This window comes from Hippopotamus amphibius, chromosome 12, assembly GCF_030028045.1.
Source record: "Hippopotamus amphibius kiboko isolate mHipAmp2 chromosome 12, mHipAmp2.hap2, whole genome shotgun sequence".
In the NCBI taxonomy this organism is placed as follows: Eukaryota; Metazoa; Chordata; class Mammalia; order Artiodactyla; family Hippopotamidae; genus Hippopotamus; species Hippopotamus amphibius.
In genome coordinates, this window is record NC_080197.1 from 67186961 (window position 1) to 67214163 (window position 27203).

At 40.3% G+C, this 27203-nt stretch overlaps 1 pseudogene; it reads left to right on the forward strand.

Moving 5' to 3' along the window:
• The first annotated feature begins 1119 nt into the window (after nt 1-1119).
• On the forward strand, nt 1120-25245 carry LOC130834011 (ribosomal protein L18-like; annotated as a pseudogene).
• The last annotated feature ends 1958 nt before the right edge of the window (nt 25246-27203 follow it).

The window sequence follows — 27203 nt, forward strand, 5'->3', positions numbered from 1 at the left end:
CCAATTAGCTTTATCAGTCTGATTCATGCTCTTAAACTGATAACAGTGTTTCCTGAAGAACTTACAATTTGATGGGGAATGTGTCATGAATATTTATGGTAACATAAAACTCAGGAAAAAATCGGCTAGCTAATTATCACTTGGAAGGTGTTTCTGGTCAAATTCCTGCCCAGTGATCCATTTGATTTTTTAAAAATGACTTTTATTAAACAAATCAAAGAATTAGTGGGACTTTTGCCAAAGTGTATCTACTGGTTCAAGAACAGCAATGAGACCTATTTAGGTTTAAACTTTAAAGCCCAGTCTTCACCCTCAGTTAGTTTGATTTCTGCTAAGTTTGCATTCAGTTACACCGGAAATGTCCTCACCTGCCTTCTACCCTTCCTTCCCTGTGCCAGAGATACAGCGGAAGTCTGCAGAGTTTTAATTCTGCCCTTCTCTGCAGAATTAAAAAAGCAGATGTTTTCTTCTGGCTGCAGGAGATAAGACTGAGAAGTAATTATTGTTCTGGTCCCAAATCCCACAGGTGTTTTCATTCCTGCCCTGTGACCACAGGAAAAATAAACAGTAAATCCAAGAAGGTCTAGTTGGGGCACTCTTCAAGTTCAGACTTGAAGCCAAATGTTTGAATATCTCCTGCAAGTGAAAAACTATGCAGAAGTAGGCAAACTTTTTCTGTAAAAAACTAGATATTAAATATTTCTTACTTTATGGGACCTAAGGTTTCTGTTGTCACTACTTAGTGTTGCCACGCTTGAGTGAAGCAGCCTTAGACAGTAAGTAAACGAGTGGGTTTGGCCCGATTTGGTCCCGCCATTGTTTGCTGACTCAAGAGGGTTCCCAAGAAATTAGATATCTACCACCAAAGGAACAGGTGCATAAGTTCTTCAAATAAACAACAGTGAACACTTGGACAGCATATTCACAAAGTTGTTTTTGCATATATTATTTCATTTAATCCTGAAATGAGGATTACTTTGAGACAGGCATATTATTTTTTTAATCTTACACATGAGAAAACTAGACCTAAGGTGCTCAGGTAACCTCCCTGCTTTTCAAGATCAAACAGCTGGTCTCTTTAATGATCTTTCCACCACCTTCCCAACTGTCTTGTAAACAATGCACTTGATACAGATCAAACAGAAAGAAGTATGAATGATAAAAATTTCTAATTCTTATTGCTATTCTATGGATAAGTGAGTGAAAAAAAAATTCATCAACTTTCCTCAAGCTCTGCTGAGGTCCCCCTATACTAACTCAGGCATTAGACCAAGAGTGACCAGAAAGCCAGAAAATTCTGCATCCTGGGTCCCAGGGTTATTTCAGAAATTAACTATATAGGCCTGGTTTGCTCTACACTGCCTCCTTTCACAACCTAAAACCAAGAAGGGCTTTATCAATTGTTTGGGGTCAAAGAAGGAAATCTACCAGAAACAGACTGCATTGAATCAAATGCAGGAGCATTTATTGATCAGGATTGGGACATTAAGTCCACATGTAGGAGAGATTCTTTTTTACCAAAGATTGTGCAGGCAACTATTACTTAATTATGACAATTATACACAGTCAGGAAATTGCATTAGGAAACACAGATGCACCATCTGTTAAGGAAACATGATTTAACTGATTTTTTTTCACTAGACTTTAGCCTTGTAAATATTAACTCTTCAGCTCAAGTAAGAGTCTCCATGAAAACATTGCCAACAGGGCATCTGTAAGTCATATCTTCCACATCCAATTCATTTCAATTCTACAAGCATTTACTGAAGGTCTTCTAAGTGTCAGGCAGAGTAAAATAATCTCTGCCTTCAAGGACTTTATACAGTTAGCAATAAGAATAAAATACATATATAAATGAATAAGACACAAGGAAGACTTTGGCGTAGGAAAGGGTTTAATATTACATGGATTCAAAGGGAAAAAAAGAGATCTGGAGAAAAAGAAGGGATGTTTCATAAAGAAGAGGATCAGGGGAAGTCTCAGAGTGAATTGACAGGAGAAAAAGGGACCAGAGCTGTCCTGGTCCATGAACAGTTGTGAACAAAGACACAAGGGCAGAAAACTGAATCGGAGGTTGGGAGCTTAGTTGGTTTAGAATTTGCCAGGGAGGTTAAAACTAAAAGTTCAAGGACCAAGGTACCACTGGCTGAAGGCTTTCCCTGCCCACTCTGTCTCTGCTCTCTCTTTTGGGACCTGCCCAAGGATGGGGCGCCATCATGGGAGCTGATGTCCCCATAACAAGGATGGAAAGGTTTGATGCCATGGAAGATGCCTTAGAGGACTGGGGCGGGGCGGGGAGGGTGGGGGGGACTCGAGGCGGGGGAGTCAAGGAAGGGAGGGAATACGGGGATATGTGTATAAAAACAGATGATTGAACTTGATGTACCCCCAAAAAAATAAAAAATTAAAAAAAAAAGAAAGGTTTGATGCAAGGAGCCTGATAAAAGAAACGTTCACATATTGAGATATTGGGAAGTCATTCTGGCTTATACACAAGTTAACTTGAATTTTATGCTATCTAAAATAGCCTGCTGGTGGCCTATCAAAAATACATTGTATATCAGCTTTATTATTAAAGAAAAAGGGCACAGTGACCAAAAGTAAAGAATGTTCATGTCAAAAATAAAGATAAAATGCCCCTTTTCCTGGGACACAAATGATGGTCTTCCTTTGATGATAAGACTCCCTTCCCAGATGCCAAGGCCATGCTGACTGGCTGTGTACATGCTGTTTTCTTTTCTTTTCTCTCTCTTTTTGTTTTTGTTTTTTTTTTTTGAAACCTTGAAGAAATGTAACCCTGACTTGTTTAATGTTCTTTGTTCTGACAAGATACAAAATCTGTTGAAAAGCCAGTTTCTAAGAGTAATCTGGGAAGTGGGCTTCTGGGCTAGTCCTCAGTTTGGCTCACATAAAAGTCTTTCCTATTCTTATTATTGATTATTTATTGATTATTTTCATTGACAAGCCCAAGAGCCAGGACATCTCCCTAAGTCTGTTGACCAAGCTGCACAGGTTTCTGGACAGACAAACCGACTCTACCTTCAACCAGATTGTGTTGAAGAGGTTGTTCGTGAGCTGCACCCACGGGTTGCCCCTGTCCCTTTCCCAGATGATCCAGAAGATAAAGTGTCCTGGCCAGGAAAGGAAAACAGCTGCGGTCCTAGGGACTATCCCCGATGATGTGCATGTCCAGGAGGTGCCTGAGTTGCAGGTGCGTGCTCTGCGTCAGGGGCAGCCACCCGGAGCCCCATGCTCAAGATCCTCCCCTTTGACCAGCTGGCCCGGGACGCCCCCTCCCAAGGGGTGGGGCCCTGTCCTCCTCTCCGGTCCTTGAAAGGTCCGAGAGGTGTCCAGCCATCTAGGCAAGGCTCCAGGAACCCTGCACAGCCACACCAAAGCCTATATATGTTCCAAGGGCCCAGAGGCCAACGGGTCAGCTGTGGTTACAAAAACCAACCTCAGATCCTGTCTTATTACGAACAAGATTTTGAATGCTGGAAAAAAAAATTTTTTTTTAAGTTTTTAAAAATGATAAGAGTGCAAGGACCATATTCAGCCTGGAAACTGTTTATTTTCTTTTGAAGGTTACATAGCAGTTTTTTAAAAAATCATTTCCCACTTTCAAGAGTTGGAAATTTCACATAAGAGATAGATTTCGGACTCCTCTTAAAGAACTGGAAAAGCTAGCAACCAGGCAGACCATCACTGCATGTCAACGATCAGGTTTGTGCATTAGCTGAGCCTCAGACAGATGTGTCCTCTCCCATGTGTCTGGTCCCCGCCAGATCCACTGTATCTACTTATGTTACCTACGCGGCCTGCGTAGACATTTGAACGGCAACAACTAGTCCAGAAAAAACAGATGAGATATCTTCCAAGAACTTGAAAGAATTTCATTATGATTAGGAATGCGCTTAAAATTATTCTGTTCACTTCACAAAGAAGTAACCAACTATTAAGTTATAAGCCATGAATTAATGAAATAGAAAAGATAGATTGAGTCATCTACACTGCGGAGAGGCCTGGAAAAACTAATTGAGTTGCCTATAAGCTGAAAATTTTTCATTTGATTCAATAAACAATGATGAGCAATTGGAGGTTTTTGTACAGATGGAGCTAATTTTGACTTTTTCATAAGATATTAATGCTGACTAGAATAAATTTTTAAATGTAATATGCTTTGTTTCAGCCAGTAAACAGGTTATTTTGTGACTATGTTGAAAATAAATGTACTGTGATTTACATTTATGTTTTGATTTATAATTTGGTTGACCTCAATTTGAATCATTTGTCCTGTAACTTTTTTTCAGTGCTCTACATGAATTTCAAAACACTTCCCCTAAACTCAAGCATAAATATATGTGGAACCACAATCATTAAAATAGCTTTACAAGTTATGTGTTTGCCCATAACTTTCCTTTTCTTTATACCACTTATAGACAATTATTTCCAAACAGAAAATAATTCATACTGAATATATTCTAAAGTGCATTTATAAGTAAAAGGCAATCATTTCTGAGATATATGTATTCTAAAATTTTTCACATTTGCTGCTGACTTTTTTTGCAGTTCACTATAAAATGCCAGTTGATTACATAAGGAATTTAAAGTGATTTCTTTTGTAACAGTTATATATGCAGAGTCAGCCTTTTGAGTAAATAGTATCTCCAACAAGAACTATTTTTATCCTATATTTAAAACATTCATGTTTTCCTTATGTACTCATATAACAATTTCAGTAATTTATGGCTTATAATATAGTTATCTTTTTTAAGCAAACAAGGTAAATTTAAGTACCTTCCTGAATATCAATAAATTAGCTCAAGTTCTTTTATCTTTCCTAAGAAACTATGTCACTGAATGGGCACCCTTCAGCCCTTTTTGCCTGTTTTCCATTTCTTTCTGCCATTCTATTACCTCTCCTCTCCTAAAGTATTAATCACCTCTCCCTTTAAGATACTATATTTATAAAATTTCAAACCTGGCACTTGGATTATGGGCCAGGAATAAGTCTAGCAACAATTACTATTTATCCATCAGCTAAGGTTATTTTTCACTTCTGTTGTCACTAGAACCGTTTGCTTTTAGAACTACAGTCTCTTTCACTTATTACAAATGAGCTTGAATTTGACAATTGTATGTGAATTGCACGTATTTTTATTTCCTGGATAGGGCCTGCCTGATGACAAATTTTAAAATAATCTCTTTTTAAGGCAAGGGACCTTAACTTAAGCCAACAAATGCGTATCCCCAACAATAGAACTGCAGAAGAAGACTATAATTATTGTGATAATCATTGGGCTTCTGTAAGAGATGCTCCCATGTGTGCACAGACTTCGGTGCTGGTTGTGCCAGTCACACCTCATAAATCAATCTGGCAGGTCCTTATAGTCACGTGTACTTCTCACATTGGAATCTCCTTTGTTTTTCAACATCTTCCTTAGGCTGAAATGCCAACATCGTGTGTATTATTCCAAAAGTGTTTCACCAAAGAGAGGTAAACAGACTTGTCTATGTTTCCTTTGATCTGTAATGTGATGTCTTTGCTTCGTCCACCTAAGTTACATTGTCTTTCTTTTTCTGCACCTGCCTTGCATTCCATGTTCGTATGAATTTGCCACCAATTATAACCCCAGACCTTTTAGCATTACTGCTTTCCAAGGTTTTCCTCCTACGTGAGTATTTGTGCTTCATTTCACATTTTACGCTCATCCACACTCCAGTAGGAATTTGGTGGTGATTTCAAGAGCCCCTCCAGCAAATAATTGCATCAAACTCCAAAAATGTTACCAATAGTGAGTTTCCTTTATGTAGTCATTTGGATTTCTAGCTTCTTCCCACTTAAGGTTTTAAGTTCATCTAGCGTCACTGGAATTAGATGATTTCTACATCTTCGTGATCTATAGGGTAAAGCCATCTCTGTGTGCAAGAAAGAATTAGAAACTCTAAATTATTCACAAGAGACTGACAGTGTGATATGCTAGGTTTGTAAGGAATATCACTGACCACATATCATAAACAGCTTTGGTACATATCTTGCAATAGTGTCTTGCATTGCCATTCAAGTCTTATATTTAACTTTTTGTGTCTTGTCTCCTCCAAAAGATTCTAAATGCTTGAGAACATGGGGTGTGTGTGTGTGTGTGTGTGTGTGTGTGTGTGTGTACATGCGTGTGTGCTTCTTGGGATTTTCCACAGCTTCTAGCAATATACAGTGTACATAATAGAGGCTTAGAAATACACGAAGAAAGAAGAAAGGGGGAGAAAGGAGAAGAAAAGAGGCAATAGGAATCAGAGCCTTTGAATAAGACCAGGATGGGAAAAGCAGGGGATCCAGGGCTTACTGATCATATTACCAAGTGCCTTGTCACTAAAATTTCTATAGGGAAGAGGAGCAGTAGATTGGGAGAGGTAGACCAATCATACACTGCTTAGGCTTTTTGGAGGAAAAAAAATCAGTGCTATTGTAAAGAAAAGGACAATTCGCAGCTTTGAAAGAGGCTGGACTAAACATGAACTATAAAGTGTGGTTGGATAGCAATAGCTGGATGTCCAGCATATTTTTGACGGTCACTCAGTACACAGCAGGGACTCCGCATGTGTTCAGGATCCATTGATAGTAACATCTCACCGTTTCTGTGAACTCAGTCACACGCCAGTCACTGTGCAAAGGGTTTTATGTGAATTATCTCTTGTGAACAACTCATGAAATTTATATAAACAGGTAATCAATTCATTTTATACAAACATTTGTGTATGTGACTTACCTTAGCAGATTCTTACTACAGCTCTATATTGTAAACACTCTTCTAATCTCTATGTGTACGTTGATGTAGATGAGGAAACTGAAGCTACCGATGAGGAGTGACTGACCCAAGCTTTCACAACTAGCGAGTACATGGCTGGGCAGAGTTCAAACCCAGGTGCTCTAACTCCAGAGCCCGCATTCAGGCACTGCACCAGAACTCCCGCAGCTCTGTTACTTCAGTACCGTACTTTCTCAACACAGAAGGATGAGCTTCTGTTGGCACATTCTCACCCATGTTGGCACCATAATGTTAACTAATAGTTGAGCCCTATATATAACAGTACCCAAAAGGTAGCCTCAGGACTTCATTAAGAGATTTCTGGGGAATGTCTGAATCCATACACAAGAATGAGAGCTATATACATTTTGCTATGCTTAGGCTTAATTATGGTCAAAAATTATAAATGCTATATAGTGAAGATGGCATACCAGTTCCTCTTAGGAATCTTAAGCTCCTATGAACAAAAGAATAGCTTCTGGTCTCGAATCTTCTTCCCTGTGTGTTGCCCCAGTTCTACACTTTCGTGCTGTTGGATTGTCTTTGTTTGTTTTGAGGTCTCTAGGATCAATCCTTAGTCTTTTCATTTGCAGCTGCCTGTAGTTCTCTTAAGTGCCCCGTTTCTGAGTTTCCGGTCTCCCCTCCAATAGGTAGAGTTTTAGGTGCTCGCCCGCCTCACTTGTTTCTGGCTCAGTGAAGTCTGCCCTGCTACTTCCTGTCTCTTTGGCAGATAGGATCAAAGTGTATTTTTTTTTTTTTTTTTTTTTTTTTGGCACACGGGCTTAGTTGCTCCGCGGCATGTGGGATCTTCCTGGAGCTGGGATCGAACCCATGACCTCTGCATTGGCAGGCGGATTCCCAACCGTTGCACCACCTAGGAAGCCCCCAAAGTGTATATTTTAAAGTCCACTGTCGCTGACATCAAGAATGGCATCCTATTTTGAAAACATCTTTCCCAGTGTCCTGTGTCATCCTATTCTCTGTCAGTCTACACAGCCTGCTGGAAGCCATGGCTCAGAGACATTCTCTTCCATTTCTTCATACCAAGTGTTGTGTGAGCTCCCTATCTACTTTAGAATCCACCCTTCACATCCTCAAATCCCTTCCTTGTGTTCCTTAGGACCAGCCTTTGTCACTGCCCCATGTCAGTGCTCTTTGTTCCTTTTCTAGCCTTTGAGATTTCCCAGCCTTGTGGTCCGAGGCCAGAGAACAAGCCTTAGATAAGCATCAATTTCACTCTGCGGCACCCCACACTGTCAATCTCTCCTGTGAATAATTCAACGATTCTGCCATGGTCCGGGTCCTTTCATTTACATTATGACCATCTTTCGTCAATCTTTCGAGTGTCAGTGAGGAAAAAAATGAAATACCCCAAATGCTTTATTCCAAAATATGAGAATTTTTGTGATCTGAACTAAAGAAGCTGTAACTTCAGCCACCCAACAGATATTTATAATAACTTCTATGTGCTAGAGAAATGGCAGTGAATAACACAAGCTAGGGCTCTGCTTTCATGAAATTTACATTCTATGACTTGTCATTAGTTAATATTTATCAACTACATTGGATGTGGAAGACATATGTTAGGTATTTGGGGCAGCCAATACAGAACATCCCTCTTTCCCAGTTGAATTCAGAACCAATTTAGAGATAGAAGAGATAGACAGATGGAGATCAAACCAACAGCTTCATTACTGTTAAAGCTGATTGGAGAATGTGGCTTTAGAGCTGCCTTTATTGCTGAACTTGAAAGACCCCTTTCCTTATTCACTGGGATAGTTTAACAGCTGCAGGCCACATCCCCCTGGAAACAGACCACTTACCACATGGCAGAGGGCTGATTCATGAAGCCTGTGGACATGTTCACTCTGAAAAAGAAAAATCCAGGAAGGGTTGAGTCCAGCTCATTCAGTTTCTCCTCCTGAACTCACAAATCGAATAGCTGAAGGGAGAGGCTACGAGTATCATTCTAGCAGAAATCTCATCACATGGAAACAGGAGACCAGAGTGCTGGTTTAAATAAATAATAAATGAGACTCTGAAAGAAAGTAGAGTCAGGGAAAACTTATTTGTCCTTGGAACACTACAGATTTATTGAGACTTCAGAAAGTCTCTACGAGTCATGGGTCCACGAGCTCATTAACACTGACTTTGAGAGTCTGTACTATGGAATGATTTCCGTAAATAGTCCTCATACCAATGGTGAGTTTCATTTTGAAAGCAAAAATTGCAGGTGAGGCAAAGATGTAGATCAGGAGTTGCAAAGCTTTCCATTTGCATCTGAATGAAAATAAACAGTAATTTAAAATACAGCCTATTTAACAGTGAAGAATAATTGTGACAATAATTGGAGAAAATATTTTTAATGAAGCATTACATGTAGAGACAAGTTGTTTGAAGAAGCCTATCGCTGAAAATTCAGTATCACCTTCTTGCAGGTTTGGATTTATTAAACTATTTTCCAACAGAATCTAAGGAGAAACAAATGGTTTTCAACCGTAACAACTCAAGTAATCACCAGTAAGACCTCAAGTAACTTTGGATGACGACTCTCTCACTCTGGAAGCCGCTGCAAACACAAGAGTCACTCTTATTCCAGAGCTGTTGCTTGTTCCTAAGAGATCAGGTCACACTGTTGAGTCCCCCAATTTATTTAAATCTGTTATTTTGTTTCGAGTGCTAATTGTCTCTCACAACAAACAGAGACTCCTCTCAACTGCAATTATTGGCATTACAATAGATAATCAACAGGAAAGTCTGAATGCAGAGCAGGAAGAGTTGCCTTGGTTACAAACCTGAGATGCTCTTTGTTATTACAGTTCCAGCCATGTTTTGAAATTTCCTAAAACACCCCAAGAGCGAAGTGTTGCATTCTTTTTTTTTTTTTCTTCTTTGTGTTTTAACCAATATGGAGGTCTAGTCTTACACAGATATTTGTATGAGGTCTCTTCAATAAATAACCCTACAAAACAAGGCTTTCATTTAGAACATTTGTATATGTGTGTTCACCCACTTTCAGAATAATGAGAAGGAATCAGAGTTATTGTTTCGTGCTAGAGAAGCATATTATTATATTTGTTCTATCCACAATTACACAATGCAGCCATTACACTACATTATCCTCTCATCTCTCTTTTTTTAAAAGCAAACAGAAAAATACATCACCTTAGAGCCCATCACAGTTCAAGTCCCCAAATGGTATTTTCCCTCTTGAGTGCAGATTGAGTAGGGCTAGTAGGGCAGGCCAAAGGGTCTCTGCTAGTAATTGTTTTGTTTTCTTGCTTCCCATTTATTTAAGAAATTGAGATTTTAAAAGTTAGGATGCTTATTCGGATAATGACCTATTAATATAACTAACGGCTTAAAAAGCGCATAAGAAAACCCATGCTGTCCTTCCCAGAACACATCGTTGTTTATCAGGCTGTATTAGTGGCTAGTGTGTGCTCTCCTTTGCTCATGAATCTTGCTTAAAGGAGGTATTTCTGTTTATTTCCAAAATATCAAGTGAGCCCCAGATGACTTACCTTTCACCTACCTCAATAAAGATGTTCAGAAGTATAAATGACAGCTACCAGTTATTAAGAACTTAATATATGATAAACCTTGTACTAGAACTTCTAACAAATATTGTATTATCTAATCATTACAAAAATCCTATCACACAGAAATTATTATCCCTATTTATTGATAAGGAAACTAAAGCTCACAATATGACTGGAAGAAATTTTCTTTTAATCAAAAAATATTTTTACTAACAGTGTAAACTGGAATGCTTGAGTTGGAATACTGGAGTAAAATCCTAGCTCTGCCACTTGGGGCTGTGTGACTGTTTCCAAGTTACTTAACCCCTCTCTGTCATAGTTTTTTTAACTATAAAATGGGTAAAATGAGAGAAATAGGGTTATGGTGGGAACTGAGTTAATACATGTAAAGCCCTTAAAATATTGCCACAAACATTGTAATTACCCAATGTTAACTCTTTAAACATTTGAAATATTGTATAATTTCCTAAAGTGATGACGTTTTAATGTTTCAATTATATTACTATGTTGCTTCTTATATCTACAATGAGTTTAATCATTTTTATCAGAGTCACTGAAGATTACAAAATATCAGCATGGGTATAAAGTATTTCTACACCAAGCTTAGCACCGCTGGATAAGCGATACAGATTTTAAGTATAAAGGTATATTATTATTTTGTTATTTATAGATTTACTACTATTTACAACTAGCTTTAACCTTTGTTACTATTATTACCTAGAGGCATCAAAGCTGATACTTTGCAAAACCGTCACAAGGATGCCTTTCTATTCTGCTGTCCACCCTCCTGTAATTTCACTCATGTTCCCCTCTAATGCCACTAGAATCTATCTATTTAGGTTTTCTTCTCCATCAAAACCTGTTTTCAAATCTTTCCTTTCATAATGGTTATTAAACTACTATCTCCCAGATATAAATCCATCCCACTATATTATGAGATGCTAGGACTAGGACTTGGCAAAGCTGTTCATCCTTTGTCTGTTAGGTATAACCAATAGAGGGCAGGAGAGAGGGAGGGGAGAGAGAGAGAAGAGAGATGGATCATGGACTTGCCTTTTATATGTCAGTTGTTTATGTCTTGCCAGCAATAGCCTAGTGGTCCCAGTTCCCGTCCTTCTTCATCACTCCCAGATACCTGAAAGGCGAGGCTGGGAAGTTCTTCCACTCAAGTTTCTGAGCCCTGCATCCATGGGGCCACTCTTCTGACCTCTAGGTACCAGATGCTGCTAGACAGCTCCCTGTACTAAGAAGTCTGCGTTCCAACTCTGCAGGGCCTCCTCCCTAAGCGTGCGGATTTAGATAACCACAACCTCTTTCTTTTGATCCTAAGGTGGCTACTTCCTACAGTTACTATCTTGGTGTAACTTAAATATTCACCCTATGCTTCTTCATTCTTCCAATGTTTGCTTAAGCAATTCTTTATCTTAAACTCCCTCTGTTGAAATACCTAATGTGGTTTCTGATTTCCTGTCTGGACACTAACCGCTCCCAAAATGCTGTAAGTAACTGTTTGAAATGTTATATTCTTGGAATTTTTGGAAATATATCAAGAAGGAAGAGTGAAGGAGAATTTTTGGCATCTATCAGTAGGTAGTAAAGACTTTGGTGGGGGTAGAAAAAGAGTTTTCCCTGACCCTCCCCACAAATAATTATACTCTACCAAGGCAGCCAGTTCTGCCCACAGGCAGGAGAAATTCTCTTACTTGGGGGAGAACCAGACTTTTTGTCCTATTCAAGTCTTCACACGATTGAATGAGACCCACCCATATTAGGGAGGGCAATCTGTGTTACTCAGTCTACCAGTTTAAATGTTAATCTCATCCAAAAACATCCTCAGAGAAATATCAAGAATAGGACTTCCCTGGTGGCACAGTGGTTAAGAATCTGCCTGCCAATGCAGGGGACACAGGTTCAATCCCTGGTCCAGGAAGATCCCAAATGCCGCAGAGCAACTAAGCTCATGCACCACAACTACTGAGCCCACATGCCACAACTGCTGAAGCCCTCGTGCCTAGAGCCCATGCTCCACAACAAGAGAAGCCACCACAACAATAAGCCTACACACCACAGTGAATAGTAGCCCCTGTTCGTGGCGACAAGAGAAAGCCCGTGTGCAGCAATGAAGACCCAATGTAGCAAATAAATAAATAAATAGTTAAAAATAGAAAAAAAGAAAGAAATACCCAGAATAATGTTTCACCAAATACTTGGGCACCCCATGACCCAGTCAGGTTGATACATAAAGTTAACTGTCACATTTTCTAACAAAGTAAGCGACTAGTTGAGATTTTGTCCACAGTCAACTCAAATGGCTATAATTGAGGGATTCTGGGGTAATTCAGTGCTCATCAGAGCTTTTTCCTTCCGTCCTACCCCTGCCTTGTGAACTTCATGTGTCTTTCCTGTTTGGGATTTTTGCCCTGTCGGCCAGAGCTTCCTATATCTTTCTTGGTTGCTGGAATGGCTCTTCAGTCCTTGGGCCTCTACAGACCGTGAGTGCAAGTCAGCAGCAAAGTATTGAGAAAACATATAAGGAACCAAGAAATATCTTGGAAAGAATGGACTGAATAAGGTGGTATAAGGTCCCCTCAGGTTATCTTTAAAAATTATCTGTATTTTCTTTTAAATGGACAGTGAGTCTTTAATGTGTGTGATCTTTTCCAAAGTGCTGCACTAGTCCAGTTAGGGTACTTCTGGAAAAAAATTAGACCAGGAATTAGCAAGATGGACTTCCTCTTTTTTTAGGAGTTTTTGATGACTCTTCCCTTTGTTATCTGAATTATGTCAACAGCAAGTAAAACACAGGGTCTAGTAGTACACGAAATTTTAAATTTTCAGAGACAGATTATATGGCTTGGGAATTACTGTATCTCTTTTCATATCTCACACTTCCCTCAGCCGTTAGCATCTCCAATAAGAGGGTGGCTTTGAAGAGTGAAATTCATAAAATGGAATCTTTTCAGTGTCTGAAAGAGATTTTTAAAGGCTAACTATGCCTGCTCCCTAACTATACGGTGAGCCAATTGTCTTAAGAAGGGAAAGTAAATTGCCAAGGCATGTGAATGATTTAGTAGAAGGGATTAAAATTAGGCAATTTGTTACTTGTAAACTTGTTTACATCTCTGAGTGCTGCAAGAGAAGAGTATGACAATAGAAATGAGAGTAAGGATTATGTAAAGATTTTAATTTTATGTCTTATTCTTATTCCTTCTTCTGTGGAAAATTGGAAATTGACTTTAATGCATTGCTTCTGTTCCTGGAAGAGACATATAATATTTCCTAATCCAGAGTCTGACACCTAACATAAAAGTGTGTGTGTGTGTGTGTGTGTGTATAATTTATTTATATTTATATATATAATATAAAATTATACTACAGATCTATAATACATATAATATTTCTGTAATACAATATAAATTATATATACATACATACACACACACAAAAAGTTGTTCTTTATCTTTGACAATGCTAATGTCAACAGTTTTATTTTCCTTGCTTATGATTACAGCTGAAAAGACTAAAGAATCCCAAGCTGGCCTGCCACACTGACACCTGTATAAAACGGCCTTTTCAGAGCAGTGATGTCCCTTGACTCCAGCACTGTCACTGACTGAAGCCAGTATCACTTAGTCTGTTTTCAACCACAGTCCCTGCAACACCCAGCACGCCAGCAGGCCCATAAAGGGGGCTTCCAGGAAGGTCATAGAAACCGGGAACATAACTTCTCAATTCACCCTGGCCATGCCCCTTAGGCTTCAGATGTGCTTAAGGACAAGAAAACCAGAGAAGGCACAGAGAAAAGGGCAGGAGGTCGCACTGAAGGTATTTGTGCTTCTAAGAAGAGTTGGAAATTAACTGCAATAGGTGCACTGGACCTAAGCGGCCGTCTTTCCAGATACAAGCATTAAAAATTATTACCCTGATTAAAATTTGTCCATGGCTACCCACAGCCTCCAAGCAGAATGCTGAACAAGGTCCTTTGTGATCTTACCTCTGACTGTGTATCCGATCATTTCTCACTGCACTTGCCCAGCATCATCCTCCTACCTCAAAACCCTGAGTAGGTTAACAGAGTGACACTTCAGCATTTGCCATAGCTTTGCACGTGCCAATACCTTTGCTTGGGGCATTGTTTCACTCTATATTACTTGCTACTGCAGCCTGCCAGTCCCACCTCCAATATTTTCTCTGGCAGGAAGCTTTCCTGCCTCTGGTTTGTTGCAGGGGGGTTGCAGTAGCCAGTCTTTACAATGCCCGCTGATTATATTACCTCCTGATATTCACACTCTTGCGGTCTCCTCCTAAATTAAGTAAGCTTGACCTGTATAATCTATAGGAAATTGTCAAAATTGTGATTTTTTTTTTACTGAAATATAGTTGATTTACAATGTTGTATTAATTTCTGCTGTACAGCAAAGTGACTCAGTTATACATATATACATACATTCTTTTTTAAAATATTCTTTTACATTTTGGTTTATGATAGGATATTGAATGCAGTTCCCTGTGCTATACAGTTGGACCTTGTTGTTTATCCATCCCATATATAATAGTTTTCATCTCTTGATCCCAAACTCCCAATCCATCCCTCCATCACTCCCTCCCTTGGCAATCACAAGTCTATTCTCTGTGCCCGTGAGTCTGTTTCTGTTTCGTGATAGGCTTATTTGTCTCATATTTTAGATTCCACATATAAGTGATATCGTATGGTATTTATCTTTCTCTTTCTGACTTACTTTACTAGTATGATAATCTCTAGTTGCATCCATGTTGCTGCAAATAGCATTATTTCATTCTTTTTTATGGCCAAGTCAACTATATGACTTTTGAGACTATGTCATAATAAAAATAGTAAATCCTACCTTGCTTTCTCTTCTGTCATTTACTCTGGGAGAAGCCCACAGCCTTATCTTGAAATCATTCAGTCAGCTCTATGGAGAGGTCAGTGTGGTGAGGCTTTATGCCAACAGCTAGTATCAACTTGCCCGCCAAGAGAGTGAATTATCTTAGAAGAAGATCCTGCAGCCCTAGTTGAGCTTTTAAGTGACTGAAGCCCTGGCTGAGACCTTGACTGTAACCTCATGAGCGATCGCAAGCCAGAATCACCCGGCTAAGCCGCTCCCGATCTCCTGACGCATAGCAGCTCAGTAAGATAATAAATAGTTACTGTTGTTTTAAGCCTCTGTGTTCTGGAGTATTTTATGCAGCAGTATAATCGGGGTCTCTCCTCTCTGTCTAAGCATTTCCATAGTACCTTGTGATTCCCTCCATCAAAGCCTGTTTCCCATTGTCTGTTTACTTGTCTGTCTCTCCCACTCGCCTGAGGGCATCTTGAGAGCAGAGACAGCAGTGCGTGTTTTGATGTATAGAGCTTCAGTGGTCCAGCAAAGGATGATACCTGGTGGTTGTACAGGTTATGCAAGCGCTCGAAGATGCCTGTCAATGTACTGAAGCAAATGGGGGCTGAGGTCCAGTGCTTACTCACCAGCAAGTGGAATGTCCTGCTAAGGGCCGCTGCCATGGGGAACAGAGGTGCTTTTTCCTTGGTACTCATTAAATCTTATCAAAGGACCACCATTCTAATTCATCCACTGTGTCAGTCTGTGTCTATTCAGGACATGGAAACCATACATATGGTGAACAGGGAAAGTTTAATATAAAGAATAATTAACTACAACAGGGGACTGGAGTAACAGAGGGTTAGAGAAGTCAAAACAATACAGGGGGGCTTCCTAGGTGGTGCAGTGGTTAAGAATCCGCCTGCCAATGCAGGGGACACGGGTTCGATCCCCGTTCCAGGAAGATCCCACATGCCACAGAGCAACTAAGCCCGTGCACCACAACTATTGAGCCTGCGTTTTAGAGCCCATGAGCCATAACTATTGAGCCCATGTGCTGCAACTACTGAAGCCCATGAACCTAGAGCCCGTGCTCCGCAACAAGAGAAGCCACGGCAATGAGGAGCCCGTGCACCACAACGAAGAGTAGCCCCCATTCACCGTAACTAAAGAAAGCCCGCACACAGCAAAAAAAGACCCAACACAGTCAATAAAATAAAAACAAAAAAACAAACAAAAAAGAACAATAAAAATAATACAGGGATAACTGATGTAGGCATCAGCCACTACTTCTACAACTGAGGCAAAGCACCCAAGTAAGGAATGAGCCTAGAAGAAAGACCCCTGTCCACCAGGGCTGAGATACAGGCTTTGCTGGAGAGAGCATGGCAGGGGTCCACGAAATGGCAGAGAAGTTTGCTGAGGTGCAGCTAGAGCAGAACTTGCTGGAAAGCCATGCTTTGGAGAAGTGGTGGAAGATCCCAAAGGGGCAGTGCGTTACTGCCAGAAGAGAGCACACACCAGAACCAGGAAGAGGGACATCCTCTTCCTTGTCCCTCCAGCACCCTGCATTGACAGGCTTAATTTAGTGCCAGTTGGCAAGGGAGAAACGTGCCAGAATCATTAGCAGGGCGAGGAAGAGTGGATCTGTGGCTGAGAGCCCATAGGTTGATAACTGGCGCATCCAACTAGAGAGCAGCCTTTTTCTAATTTGTCCACCCATAAGGGATGCCTTTTTCAGACTCTCATGAAGGCACTCTATGGCCCTAGTGGTTTTTGAAAGAGTCATGGAAATATGGTTTGCGATCCCTGGTGTTCAAAGGTTGTTCTTAGTCTGGTTTGCTCTTAGCAACTGTTCTGCTCAGATGGCTGCCTCTCGGAGAAAATTGGTGAGAGTGTAATCTCTTATTTTCTACTGACCATACCTTCGAACTGAACTTAGTAGCCTCTTGGCACTCTTGCATGTCTCACATCAGACTGAATTGACCTATGTGGCAACTGGTTCCCCATCTCGATGGCTTCCTTTCCCATGACACAGCAGCCTGTGCTCTCTGAGCTTTGATGTCAACAGAACACCTGGACACCTTGTTATTACAAATGTAGGCCTTGCAACTGATGTCATATACATCAAGTAAGTGTGACAGATGAAAGGTGAATCCCTTCCCAATGCGGAATCTGATGAGGATACAGGACTTCTGTCATTTTGAGACCAACTGGTTCTTAAAAGCACTTTGGCTTCTAACATCTGTCAGGAAAGGGTACTGTTTTGTGACATCAAATCACAATCGTATCTCCACTAATAGGGACATAATAGTAATTGATACCTGCGTAGATTTACTTTGGCTTGTCATCTCTTCCTATTTGTATTACTCTTCTTTAAAATGAACTGATAGCATTGTTATAAACACCTAGCAGTCTGTTTATTGTGCTGATCTCAAGAAATACACTAATTATATGTTGAAGGAAAAGTCCTGTTTCTAATGTGTTTAGGGCAGAATCAATGTCAGTTAGTTCAGTCAACATTTATGGAGTCTGGTGAAGTTATAAAGAAAGAAGAAGAAATTATATCCTTGCCTGAAAGTAACATACAATGTGATATTTCCTGTCATGGCTTTCTGTTGGATTCTGTACACTGCACTTTTTAAAAAAATTATTTCCCCCTCTTTTCTATGATACTTTGATATTAAATGAAAGCAGAAAGCTGCAGAGCTGCACCATCGACTATCTGGATTTTGTGAAGCATTACTATAAACAACCAACTCCTTGATTTTGAGATATATTTACTCATTACCTCATTTACTAAAGAAACTTGGAAAAGGTAAAGAGTTGGGAAGTAAATTTAAATTTAGTTCTATTAAAATGTCTTTGATAAGCAATTCTTTATATGATAGAAAAGTGTCACACGAAACAAATTTATACACAAGCTTTAAGTGTTTTGTTATATTTCTTGGAGAAACAGAAAAAAAATAAGATTTGCAAGCAAATCAGATGTCATGGGCCTAATAACCATTACTTTTAAGAAAAGAAACACAGGCAGCTCCTGTAAATCAAACTTACTCATCCATAACAACTTTCCACAGTATCTAGAGAATAAGCTTGGTTCATACTAATCCAAAGATGTAGAAATGATGTCATTGAGAAAGGAAAGGGGCCAGAAGTATAATGATGAGAATAAAAATGATAATTAATGCTAACCTGCCCTGAACTCTTTCGCTGAGCCAGGCACTGTTCTCAGCTTCTAGATGGTATATTAGTCAGGGGTCTCCAGAGAAAACAGAACCGATCTGTTTCTCTAGAGAACCCTGAAACAGATATAGCTATAGATATAGGTAAACACACACACACACACGTGTATACACCTATAGAGAGGGAATGATTTAATATAATAAATCTTTCTCCATATGGAGAGAGAGAAAGATTGATGGCAGGAATTGGCTCAGGTGGTTGTGGAGGCTGAGAAGTCAGGCCCTTCTCTCTGCAAGCTGGAGACCCAGGAAAGCTAGGGTGTAATTCTGTTCGAGGCCAAAGGACTGAGAACCAGGAGTGTTGATGCCCAAAGGCAGGAGAAGATGGATGTCTCAGCTCAAGCAGAGTGAATCTGACCTGCCTCCACATTTTTTGTTTTACTTGGGCCCTCAAGGGATGGGGTGATACTCTCCCCCCACATTGATGGAGACTTTCTTCTTTACTCACGCTACCAATTCAAATGCTAGTCTCTTCCAGAAACACCCTACAAACATGTGCAGAAATGATGTTTTACCAGCTATCTGGACATCCCTTAGCCCAGCCAAGTCGACATCAAATTAACCATCTCAGGTTAATTGACTGTCATTATCAGTCAACCCAACTCCCCTTTTAATCACACTGCTCTACTGCTTATTTCCCCAAATGAAAGCAGAGACACGTTAACATGCATTCACATACTTATGGAAGAACACGAGATTTCCGTTGGTTGTAACCTACAAAATATAGAACCCACAGTTGCTGTAAGGCTTACTGAATAAATGGGAACAAGAAGAAAACAAACATTTAAGAGCCTTTCATCTGCTAAGCAACACGATGGGGGATTTGACACATCCTATCTCGTTAAACACCATTTGGCCGCACCTCACGCTCGTAGCTTGTGGGATTTAGTTCCCCAACCAGGGATTTTCACTGCCCTCTGCAGTGAAAGCATCGAGTCCTAACCACTGGACCACCAGGGAATTCCAGTGTCTTTGTTTTGACCCTTTCGATCCTGCCTTCTGATGACAGTATCAGTGTTGGGGGGATACAGTAGGTGTTTTGGAAGCCCATGAATGAACACGCATTTTGGGGTAGCAATTCAGAGTGGTTTGGGATGAAGCAGAACAGAAGCCCCTCAGAGAAGAATCACAGTTTTCTTCAGAATTATTTGTTTGTATGTAACAAGAACTCACTCAAGTATGGTTAAGAAAAAATGAAAAGAGTTTTGGTAGAAAGCCATGGGGGTCTCCCACGGAACTCAGTGGCAGAAAGGACACCCAGGTCCCCTGCAGACAAGAGCTGGGGAGTAAAATGTCAATAGAGTTTGCTCTTTCCTTCTCACCAAGGGTCCCTCTCATTCCCACTGCTCTCTTCAATGACTCTCCTGTCAGCCTCCTGGCCTCTTCTCCTTGTTCGGGTGCCTCTGGGCCACCCCAACCCTAAGATAAGTCCAGCAGTCTTGTGAGAAAGAAAATGTCAGGCCCGTTCCAGCCTTTGATGGTCCACCCTTTATATCCAATTATCTATGACCTGAGAGTCATAAAGTATATATGTGGGACTGTAATGGCTCAACCTAGGGCTGAGGAGTGTATGGGAGAGAGGGGAGCCCAAGGTTTTGCAGACAAACAATATCTATTTTACATCCATACTCGAAGAAGGTTGCTGCTATCCTACTTCCCAAGGGAATTTGAGTAAGATGGTTGGCCTCTGAGTGCCTCATTTTCCTCATCTGTGAAGTTGGAATAGTAAGTTTTTTATGTGTGAAGATTATGTGATTTCATTCACATGACATGCTTAGAATAGAATACATTTTACCTATTATCATTATTGTTTGCTGTTATTGTCTGGGATCAACTCCCAACTCCTGTAAGTTCAATAATCAAGAGACTCAATACCATTCAGCACATTCTTAGTTTTACTGGATAAGTTCTCCTTTCCTATGTAAAAAATCTAGTGTTACATGGATATGGGGGTGAAAATATCAAAAGATTCCAGAATAAGAGAAATGGGAGGTTGAACTCTTTTAAAAACACATCATTTTAAATCACTCGTACTTCTTCTGTGCTCTTTAGGCATCAATAAAAATTCTGGTGGTTGATAAATAGTGGAAAGCTTTTGGAGTCCAAGGAAGAATGTATTGAAAAATGAGTCTTGGGCAGTGGTCCTTAGGGCAGTTGGAACTACTGTAATGGAACTGGCCAATCAATTAGTTCCAGCAACCAATTTCACTGGCTTTTCCATTTAATTGACTGGTAGCTGGACCACTGTACAGAAACACTCTGGAATGCAGGCATTATTGAACAAAGCAAAACAGAGTGACCCATTAAAGTGATGGCAATGAAAGGAACAGGGCTCTGCTGATAGCTGGCTTTAAATAAGCTGTCCCATTTTGAATAACAGAGGCTTTCTTTTCAAATCTTCATTATTTGGAGTTATTTTCCGATTTCTGGTGTAGATATAATTTTGGCACTTTTCTCTATCCCTTGAAACAATCTCTCCTCCATTTCTAAGCTTCTGTGTAACATAGTTGACAATTATTCTAATTCTAGTCAGTCTCTTAATTCTTATTCTTTCCCTGAAATCTGACATTATACACTGTTTTAAGAATGTAGATAACTTCCTGATTTGCCCTATAAAAGGGAAAACTGCTTCTTTTTTTTTTTCCTTTTGCTAGATTGGTGTCTCAACGCTCCACCTCCCTGTATTAACTTATCATTCACTTTGTACTGCCTTCTCACTGTCAAAAAAAAAAAAAAAACGCTCTTTTTTTTAGTCTTTTTCCCTCTGTACTGTCACTTCAGATTCACAGTTGCTAAGTGTTGCAGAAGCCCACCAGAGGGACTTTCTCGTGGTGTGATCTGCAAACTTTGAAAAAACACCCACCAGCAGAAGCACCATATGCTATGGAGTTACACAGTAAACTGACAGGAACATCTCATTTGTCATTTGAAATTCAGAAAATGTCAGCAATTTTCATACCTAGCAATTGCCTAAATGCCTCTCTGGTTAGCAAGGAATAACATTTACTATAAATGCACGTGAAAATATGAAATTTTATATTGTGCTTCTAGAGGAATAATAATAGCAAAGCCAGTATTAAGACTTATACAACTTGAGCATATGGACGTATCAAATTTCTACACTCACTTTATATCCTATGTGTGCATCTCTAGGTGAATGGTTTTATCCATAAGGTTTATGACATTTGGGCTATTCACATTGTATAACATTGGCGATTCAAATGTGCCTTATTATGACAAAATATAATACCAAAGGATATTTTTTAATCCATTAAAGGCAAATTTAACAGAAAACACAAGCTGTCCCCTTTGTGATTAAGCTGAATTTGCGTCCAGCTGCACTTAGCCAACAACAGAGCCAAGAGAGAAAACTACTTGGCAATTCTTCCTAATTAAAGGATGTTAATTACTACTAAATACCATACACTTTCTATGTTATGGAGCTTCATCTAAATCAATGTTATTACGGTAGTAAAGAAATTAATAATAATTTCAAGTCTGGTAAGTGTGGCCAAACTACCCATTAGTTCATACTTTTAAATGACTTCACAATGAAATTTCTGAATTGGTATCGTATAAAGACCAGAACGTCCATGGCCTCACACATTTAGCATAACCTTTATGTATTAATCATAGTACCTGGTGGTGTCTTTTCTTCACACCTAATATTGATGACGGGAAGCAGAAGCAGAGATTGTGTGGAGTTAAAGAATGGAATATAGTAAGACTCTAGGTGTTTCCTGCACTCTGAATTTGCCTTCAGCCAGCCTGGCCTCTCTGGAAGAGAGGACATTAGACTGAGTTCTCCGCTATCTATATGACCAGTAGATCATGACCAGTAGGAACAGGGAAACTCAGATTTACTGAGCCTCACAAGTTTTCTCATTAGATACAGCCCTCCTTTGGGGTAAGTATAAATATCCCTTTTTGCATATGAGGGTTTTGGTGCTCAGAAGTGAAGTTGCCAATTTTACACAATTAATAGATGTGATTATACTTAAAATCCAGTCTCCCTGACCTCAATTCACAGGTTCTTTCCACTAAATCATGTTCCCTGTTATGTAAAGGAAATCTGGAAACCTCATTTTGTTTTATGAGCCAATATTCTTCCTTCCCTTATCACTTGGCCACAAGTCCTGCAGTTTATTTGAATTTTGGCTCAAATGGAGGCTTGTTAGGAAAGAACCCCAGACTCAGCTTCGCTGTTGACAGAGTGACCTTGGAACATCAGTTTGTGCGTTTGAGCCTCAATGCCGTCACCTACAAAAAGAGTAACGACCCTAAGTCTCTCCTAAGATTGTGGTGATGAGCAAGGGTATTGAGAAAGAAGGTGTTTAGAAAAATATAAAGTGCAGTAAAGGGAAGGCACTTTGGTCAAGTGCTACACAGGAGAATGAATAGAGAGGGAGAACAATTTGGACACTTTATCGCCCACCATTGATAATCCGCTCTTTACAATCCACTAATGGTTATGGGCAGGCAAGTGCATAGCCAAGTTATAACAGTACTGAACACTAGAAATGTGAACTCTGGAAGCAGCCAGCCATACCCGCGTTCAGATCCAGGCTCCTCCAATTTCTGTTGGTTTGAGCTTAAGTATGTTATTTCACCTCTTCCACCATCACTATCTCGTCTGAAAAGCAAAAAAATTAAGCAGTATCTCATAAGCAGGGCTGGCTTCTTAATGCAACCTGAGCAGTAACACAGGACTCCGTGCTCAGCAGGGCCCCACACTTGGTTTAATACTTTGCTGTCACTAACTTGAAGTTCTTAGTCATTTTGTCTTTGAGCTTGTGTTTTGTAAGTGAATTCCAACGTGGCAATGGAGCGTGCATGCATGCATGCCTATGTGAACACCTTGTACTCCATCAGCATACAATAGTCAGGATCCCCACAAGCACAGAATTCCAGTGGACCCACCACGCATGGGAGTTCAGGGAGATTCAAAGCAAGTAGCACAAGGTAAGCACATTAGGTCTATGACTGACTAAAAGTGGCAGTACTGACAGCTTGAGAGGCTATTCTTTCCCTTTGAACCAGAATTTGTTTGAAATAAAGAATACATACCCGGGAGTCAGATTGCCTATGTCTAGGTTAAAAATGCATATTCTTGCTCTTTGTAGCTGTGTGACCTTGGGCAGGTCATTTCTCTGTTCTGAGCCTCAGAAAATAACAGGCAGACATCACACGGTTGTTGTAGAGAATCAGTGAGTCAACGTGTAGAATAACGCCTATAGAAGAGGCGAATGCTCATTACATTTTTGCAACTATTAATTTTGTTGTTTTTTGTTGTTGGAATACAGAGAAATTAATTCAGTCTTGGAGAAATCAAGAAAGGCTTTGCAAGCTCTATCTGAAAAAAATACATGCACCCCAATGTTCATTGCAGCACTATTTACAATAGCCAAGATATGGAGGAAACTTAAACGTCCATCAACAGATGAATGGATAAAGAAGATGTGAGATATATATATATACACATATATGGAATATTACTTAGCGATGGATAAAGATGTGAGAGATATATATATGGAATATTACTTAGCGATAAAAAAGAACTAAATAATGCCATTTGCAGCAACACAAGTGGACAGAGATTATCATACTAAGTGGTGTTTAAGTCACACAGAGAAAGACAAATATCATATCATATCACTTATGTGTGGAATCTAAAAAATAGTACAAATGAACTTATTTACAAAACAGAAACAGACTCACAGACATGAAAAACAAACTAACGGTTACTGAAGGGGAAAGGGCGGGGGGAGGGATAAACGGGGAGTATGGGATTCACAGATGCACACTACTATATATAAAATAGATAAGCAACAAGGATTTACTGTAGAGCATAGGGAACTATATTCAATATCTTGTCATAAACTATAATAGAAAAGAATTAAAAAAAGAATATAAAAATATATATGTATAACCGAATCACTTTGCTGTACACCTGAAATTAACACAATATTATGTTATAATATACTTTAATTAAAAAAAAAGAAAGGCTTTACAGAAGAGAGAAGATCTGAGCTGTCCCTTAGGAACATCACATTCGTAAAGGTAGCAGAAATGCAAAGCCAGCTACACAGATAGCTTGAAAGGAAGGGCCTGCACCATTCAGTGACTGGGCTGGGCCATGGCCCCATGCATCAGAGCTCTCTCCAAACTTGCAAATAACTTCTGTGAAACTGTTGGGCTAGCATACTCTTCTCTTTACATGCTGATTTATGCTCTTAGGAAGACCCTTGTAAGAAAAAATAAAACTCTTTAAAAACACATAGCTGTCGGAAACAATCCGAGATTCCCTCACTGGAAGCCTGCATAAGAGAACCTCTTAGCAGAATACGATTACTTCTTAATGTGCAGGCACACACAAGAATCAATCAGCCCTTCCCCGCAGCTCTGGTCTGTTCATTTTATATAGTTGCCCAGTTTGACAAGAAATCCGGGGAAGGGCTAAGGAGTGTTGTCAGCATAAAGATGGGAGGGAAGTGATGTACTTGGCTAATAAAAGGACGCACGAAGGTCCCCGAAGTCATAAATCCTTCTCGCAGCTTTTACAATCTGTTTCCTTTGTAGGATTGTGATGACGGAGCTTTTACAGCACGCCCTTTCCATCCTCTCCCCTGTATGTCAGGAACCCCGAGCTCAGTGCGCAGAGAGAAAACAGAATGCACTACGACTTCCCGCCCTCACTGATCTCTTCCTCCGTGTGGGTCTGTGGCAGCCTTGCTGTTGGAGACAAGGGCCCAGCTCTCCGGGCTCCCCGACCCTCTCCTGCGTGGGCTGCCCTGCCCTGCCCTCCCCATAAATTCTCAGGACTGCCCCTTTCCCACACACGCTCACAGAACTACCTGATTCTCTGAGGCATCAGCAGAAATCCTGACACTAGGATCCTAGCGTTTTTATTAATTAGGTGGTTTTCTTTTGGTTTTAAGTCAGCTTCTTAAGCTAAGGCTGGCATGAGAAATATTGCAAATCATGCACTGGATTTTGACTTACCCCAGCCTAGGAACAGTATCCAGGATCCCACAAACAGGTCATCTCTGAGCATGAGGAGTGACCACAGTGCTGAAAAATGTCATGAAGAGGATGTGATTGGTGGTCGACCCCTGAGCTGGACGGCTCCTCACCCCTCCCCTGTCCTGGGAATGTACATTCCGCCCCTCTGCCCCGTTCCCATAGCTGGAGGCATTTCAAGGATGCAATCTTGAGAGAGTGAAGTGGTGTTGAGACCATCTGGGCAGTTCATGTGACTGAACCCCATTAAGGCCTCTATGAAAACTCTTAAGATTCTGGCTGGTGAGGGCAGAGAGCCTCTTACTCATCTTGCAGCTACCCAAGACAAGCCTGGTATGTAAGTTCCCTTGCTTGTTAAAACGCCCACGTACCCATCTGGAGTGGTCTGCCTCTTTCTTTGTTCTCTCCACCCTCCGTGTCAAGGTTCAGATTTCCTGCTGGGAGATTCCTGAGGTTGTGAACCAACACACAGACATAGTTTCCCTATTTCTCTGTTTGGGATAATCTGCTTTCCTGCACTTGGAAAATACAACTCATGTTTCTATCAATTCAGGTAAAATGCAATGAGGAATATAAGTTGATAAATGCCACTATAAAAATGTACTATCCCAAAGAAAATACTAACATATTTTTACTGTCGGTGTTTTTATTTACGATTACATGACTTTTCCTTCTGCAGGGTAAATATTTCAGAGTTGCTGGAGATAGAAACAGAAGTGCCCTCCCCCCAGTAAAGATATTTAAAACAAAACCAACAGAAATCTAGCTTTTTAAAAATAAATCTAAATGAGTTTTCCCTTCCACCAACTATGGCAAGCAGTGTGTTTATTCCAACTCCACATCAGTACCCAAAATATTTGTGAGGGCGTGGTCCACGATGTCTCATTTTCCTCCATCAAGAGACACGGCCCCACAGTGTGGGTCCCAGAGAGGAGAAGATGTGGAGCAGAGCCTGAGCTGACTCAATGTAGTGGGAGCGCCAGATAAGCCCATCCTGCCATGCAGGCAGCATCCCCTAGTCTAAGAGGAGGGATTCAATGCAGCACTAAGAGCCATGGGACAAATCCAATCTCTTTACTCTATAGCCACCTTTCAACCTTTATTTTCCTTACGCAGCTTGAGCTGACATGTCACTCCCTGCATACCAGCCATTGGTGCCAAATGACTGTGGGCCATTTTAACAAATTAATTTTGCCCTTAGATGATGAGGGTCACTGCCACTGAGTCTTTAGCCACTGCTCCTGGGGATGATGAGTGCATTGGGTGTGTGGTCATGTATCCTGGGGGTGGCCAGGAGGATTGTTCCTGGAGTCAGGCTGGACCAAGAGGGTTGCCACCTAGAGCTGCCCATAGCACCTTAGGCAGAAGATAAGTCAAGAGCGGGGTCAGGAAGAGAAGTGAAGATTACTGCTGAGACTGTGAGCTCACTGTCATGTCTGAACTACAAAATGAGATACAAATGGGAATTGAGTGATAGATTCAAAAACAAGGGGGATCAGAATTGCGTGAGGATATGGAGTAAGAAGAGATCAGAATAAGGAGTCTGAGACTTAAAGCAGTCAAATGGCGAGAGAATATTTGAAGCATACTTTCTTAAGGAGCCACAGAATCCTGAAGACATTCAAAAGAATACTCTTAAGGCTCTGAAGTCAATTCCAAAATAGCAATTCCAAAAATGTTTTTATCAGTGTCAAAGCGACATTGAAATAAGTGTATAAACATCCCAAGATGCCTGCTTTGAGGGAATAA